Source organism: Pezoporus wallicus, unplaced genomic scaffold (genome assembly GCF_028554395.1).
Source record: "Pezoporus wallicus isolate ANWC-B61680 ecotype Strahan unplaced genomic scaffold, APGP_CSIRO_Pwel_v1 contig_7892, whole genome shotgun sequence".
NCBI classification, from domain to species: domain Eukaryota; kingdom Metazoa; phylum Chordata; class Aves; order Psittaciformes; family Psittacidae; genus Pezoporus; species Pezoporus wallicus.
The window spans coordinates 354695-360000 of record NW_026641897.1 but is presented as its reverse complement, the minus strand read 5'-3'; the positions used below and the strand labels follow the sequence as shown (position 1 = coordinate 360000).

At 45.8% G+C, this 5306-nt stretch overlaps 1 long non-coding RNA gene across 1 annotated transcript in view; it reads left to right on the top strand.

Moving 5' to 3' along the window:
- Nucleotides 1-3385, top strand: part of LOC130608095 (uncharacterized) — a 26656-nt gene extending 23271 nt beyond the window's left edge. The window contains exons 5-6 of the long non-coding RNA XR_008974449.1: nt 1116-1189; nt 3263-3385. This is a non-coding gene — a long non-coding RNA (uncharacterized LOC130608095). The remainder of the gene's footprint in view (nt 1-1115; nt 1190-3262) is intronic.
- The last annotated feature ends 1921 nt before the right edge of the window (nt 3386-5306 follow it).

Here is a 5306-nt window from a genome sequence, read left to right as displayed (position 1 = left end):
GAGAGCGCTGGCACAAGGTGAGCTCATGGGGAACTGTCTCAAGCAGAGTGCCATGGCCAAAATTATTTGTATTTCTCAGTTGTTGATCTGAGACCTTTAGCCACTGAGAATCTGAAACACTTACTCTAGACTATGTAGTTGTAGCTTTGCTTTTAGGATCATACTCACCCACCTCCCTCAGAAAGCTGCCTATTTTACAAAGAGCTCAGTACAAGCAGAGGAACGAGCAGACTCAGCTGAGCCAGAAATAAGACCCAGGCTTGCTAGGCTGTATTTTCTAGAAGTATGTAGATCTCCATGACTCCAGCAGGGAGGTCCTCTTCTGGTGGTCTGCTGATACACGTCTGTAGTCCGTAAATGAATCTGAATTGTAGCAGCCTGCTTGATGTCAGGCATTGAACAGCAGTAGGACTCGAGGTCGCAGCCTTTCTTTATCACCGACTCATGGCTGGTTTTGAATGTGGATCCCAGAGCCGAAATGTTTTTGGTGCCATCACCAGCCACCCGATTACAGTTCTTGATCCTGTGGTTAAATACGGGCAGACAAATTTCTGGTCCACCTCAGTGCACAACAGTGTCTCTTTGGTTTTTGCATTCATTTCCCAAGAGTGAATAAATCATTTCTAAGTACCCGTTCTCAGGGAAGAAGTTGATTTCTTCCTACTATGTCCATGATGAACAAGGATACTTACATTATTTCTTATTATTTGGGTGCACACAATGTGCACTTCACTTTGAAGCATGAAAGTATTATTTATCTTTTTCTACTCTTAAGGAGTGGCTACACACAATGCACTTTGTGGGCATTGTTGCCTGTTTAATGTTCAAACAAAAAACAAATGTTAGTTTTTTTTGTGTTGTGTGTTGTGCTGATGTGCCTGCTGGTACCTGGGTTCCCTTGTGTTGGATGTGGTGTATGCACATACAGAGCACACAGAGGTTGTGGCTCTGAGCAGCTGATGAGTGAGGCTCTGGGGGCCACCCTGTGCTTTTACTGTGGAGGCTGTTTAGTTAATTTGCCCAAGATCTTTGGAAAACTCTGGCAGAGCTCAGAATGGAGTCTCCCAAGCCCTAATTAGGTGGCATCCTCATCAGATCCCTCTTCTTTTATGCAGGTCAGACGATTGCTGTGTGCCATGGAGTGACCTCAGCTCATCTATATTTTAACATCCTTGTTGGCCATGGTCAGGTAGGCACAGTACATGGGTGCTTGGAGGTAACTGCACAGGGATCGTCAGGTCACCGGACAGGGAGGGTGCTTGGGCAGGAGCTGCAATAACTAAGACAAGGCAGCAGCAGAGATTTCTGTGTGCCCTCCTGTGGAAGGGCCTTTCCACTCTGCTGGGGAGGGAGGACTTGTCCCTGTAGCTGCAGAGCAAGGAGAGCCGTGGGGAAGCAGGGATAGAGCTGGGGTGCTCTTCCCCACCTCCCCGTCCAGGCTGGGCTTTGTGGCAAGGGCTCTACAGGTCCCATGTTCATCTGAACATGGTACCACAGCAATTTTAGCGCAACTGTGAGTGGGGGGTTTGTGACTGTTGTCACTGTAATTATCTGTCTGGTCAATAAAATGAAGGGTACTAAGCCCTGGGAGTTTGGGGGAATGAAGACTGACTTAATTACAGCAACCAAATCTCTCACATCTCTCCCATCCACTGAAACACCAGCCCACCTTCATGTGCTGCCCTTTAACAGAGCTGCCCATCATGCGTCTAAACAAACAAGTAGGGAAGACAGAGGGGAGATTGTTTGTCAGGGATGTATCTTTGCGAGGGAGGAGCAGCAGTATCTGCAGGAGGGACTGAGGTGAAACCCAACATCAAAGGCAAGAGGCTGTCAGCACATTTAACTTTACAGAAACCCTTCTCCTAATAAAAAAGGAATGACCTCGTTACTACGGACACCAACAGTTCCCAGGGGAACACTGGGAGACTGCTGCCTGCACCTTTAATATTCACTTTACAAACAAATGGGAAACCTTGAAATAATTTCTGTGTTGTTCTTGGCAAGTTGTTACAATGTTGTGTCCTTATAAAAACCATTTCAGGATTTATGTAGTGTGAGTTTACTTTTCATCTGCTGCTTTTCCTTGCTATCAATTTCTCTCCCTCTGACTGCCTGAGTCCCCGTGGGAAAGATCAAGGTGCCCAACGAGTGAGGTGCTGGCCATGCCAGGAGGTTCAGCAGGAGGCACAGCTAGGCTTGGCTTTGACCGCTGAGAGAGGACTAATTTCTGAAGGAGATGCTCTAAAGCTGTGCCTGGACCTGGGTCACAGACAGCAAGCAGAGTCCCATCAGGAGACCGTGCCTGGGTGAAGGGTAGAGGGAGCTCTGAGCTGGCTGTGGCACTGGGGAAGGGGTGCAGAAGGGACAGTGGGGCTGGTGGAGGCTGGCAGGATCCTGGCTGCTGCAGCCCTGCAGGCAGCCTGGTGTGAAGCTGTGTGAGGATGCAGGGTGGGCCAGTTCCGAGCTTTTCTCCTCTCAGTTTCTCCCAGTAGGAGTCACCACAGGCAACAATGCCAGGAAAGCTATTGTAGAGCAGATCTGTGTCTCTTCCAAGCTCCTGTGAAAGAGTGAGGGAGACAGAGAATATGTTGCTGAAACCAAAAGAATACTTGCAAAGTGTAAGGCTGTTCAGTCAGCCAAATACCTCTGCAAATTACATGAGCAGTCTTTTTTCACAACCTAGGCTTTCTCCCCAAGTTACCACAGTCTCAGTGACCAGAAATCTTCCCAAATGTTTCCTTGGTGTTACATTTCCTGTGTGGTACCTGAGGGAGGTTTGACAGAATGGTTTCATTGACTCTTAGTGGGAGAAAATGCTCTGTACTGGAAATAAGCCCTTACAGCTGATGCCTCAAGCTATTCAGTAGCAGTCCACAAACTCTCACCCACACTTCAGCTAGTGTGCAGCCTGGGGGGTACCCCCTCCTCTGCTGGCATCTGCACACACTGATGTGCAGCATCAGGCACACCCCAACACATCCATGAAAATACAAATGTGCATATACATATGTGCCCATCCACATACATATGCAAAAGAGCTTGCTTCTGTGCGTATCAGTATGCTCCTCCTGAGTCATCTCCACTTGCTCATATATGGCCATCCACCACTGGTGGAAATTTGCTGCTGATTCTGACAGTTGTATAGAACTCAACTTTATGCCTTGGGTTCATCCTTTGTAGAGCCAGCCTTGAAACCAAACTGTGGGAAAGGTGGCTCTTATTTGAATATCTGTAATTCATACTTTACCTGCTCTTCTAGGTGTCTCCTTAGCCTCACTTCAACCCAGATTGATTTGATCTGAGCCCAGGACTTCTGACTGCGGCTGAAAGGCAAAAGGCAAGCCCCTGCTGTTCCTCTAGGCTTCAAGCAGGATGAAGTGCAGAAGAAGAAATATAATGATGGCAAGTAGGCTGTGGGAATGACGCCGCTTATTGATACTCCAGGTATGAAAGAACCCACTAACGAGCAATTTATAAAAGACACTTTTGAGCCATTTTGAAGGAAATCACTAACTGCTGTGAGCAGGAAAGTGCAGACAGCTTCATGCAAGGATGAGCTGCTGCCCAGCAGCTGGTCTTTGCAGTTGTGAGCTATGCAAGAAACACAAGCAGCTCTTTCCACATCCACACCCTCCTCTGTGGATGTCTGGCAGCAGGTATTTACCCTCTGCAGAATCCTGCCAGTCACCCACATCATGTGGGCAGAGCTAAGGTTGCACAGAGGTCTAAGCTAGCTGGCATCCCTGTCTTCTACAGCTGGGCAGCAATGAGGTATCTTTCTTTGTATGAGCGGAACATCTCTAGTAGGCATGTGGATCTCGCATTTTTTTTTTCCCCTGATCTTCTTCTTTTGTCCCAGAGATTAGGGTGGTAATGAATAAAATCCATTCTGAAGGTTTGTCATTGTCCATTTGTTGTTTAAATCCTTGACTAAATGGTTCCTTGGAAGTGTAGAGAGAATGCTCCTTAAAGCACTGCAACTAGATCCAGGCAGTCTCTGGCCAACCGCTACTTCTTTGCAACCGGAATTTCATGTAGAGTGGAGCCGGAAATTTTATCTATCTCCTTTGTAAAGACCTTAGTAATCTACATACCAGACACTACAAGAAAAGCCAGATTTTAATACAGAATGATGGCCAGTATTCTCTTTCCTTGAACGATGTAAATACGTTGTCCTTGGTAAATGCAAATGGAATTATCCTGTGTTAAACCTCAGAGCCAATGATACAAATCACTGCAATTCTGTTTTGCAAAGGTTCTAGAGACCTCTATGAAAACATACTTCACTGGAGTTTTCTCTTGCCTTGTTCTGGCACACTTGCTTATTTTGATTCTCTGTTATGGCAAGTTGCATCCAAACACTATTGGATGATGTTAATGAAACAAGTTAATGAAAAAGGAAGATACTTCAAAGAGCAAGCGCACATTTGTGCACATGCTCACACATTTGTAAATAATCCCATATGTACTGGTGATCATTTTGAGTCTTTGGGGAGGCACATTGTCACAGCTCAACCGGTTGGCTCACATTACTGCCAGCAAGTGAAAAGTAGGAGGATGGACTTGCAAAGACCATCCTCATTGACTTCACTGAATTCCCAGGTAGACTTTTACATGCACATCTAAGCTTGAGCAAAGGTACAGGTAGGCAGTGAATTAAAAAATAGCCAGGTATGTGCCCAGAATTGCAAGTGCAAGTGGGCATACAAAGGTCCATGTGCTACACCATAAGGGAAGATGCCTTGTAACTAGTGGTTCAAAGAGACAGTAGGAAATCTGGGGTCGCTGCGTGGCTCTGCCACAAATTTCCATGATGGCCTTGCCCCATTTACTTAATTTACCTGTTCTCTGCTCTCCAGCTAAGGCAAGGAGGCAATAGTACCTCCTTAATGGTCTTGTACCTTGAGACTGTGAAAAGGGAAGACTTAACCTTCCCTGTGTTTGTATACTCCTGAATGAGTCCATATTAAAACCGCCCAGGTCTTCTGGTGGTCCCCAAAGGAATTGTATCAAATATCTGCACCAACAATAAAACTTTACAATGTCTGTTCATTTAGGGTTGAAGGATATATTTCATTTAACAACCTGGAATGTAAAGTTTGCCTATAGTTTCAAGTCCTAATTTCTTGCTTTTTTGTTTTTTTAGGTCATTGAAGTAATATTAAAAAGGCGCATCCCCTCCTTGTTTTACATCAAGAGAGCATCTAACCTAAAAATCAACTATCTCATTCAGATTTTCTTCTGGAGCACTTTTGGGTCTTTCTTCCTTCAGCTAAAAGGTTGCAGCACAGTGGCACACCTGG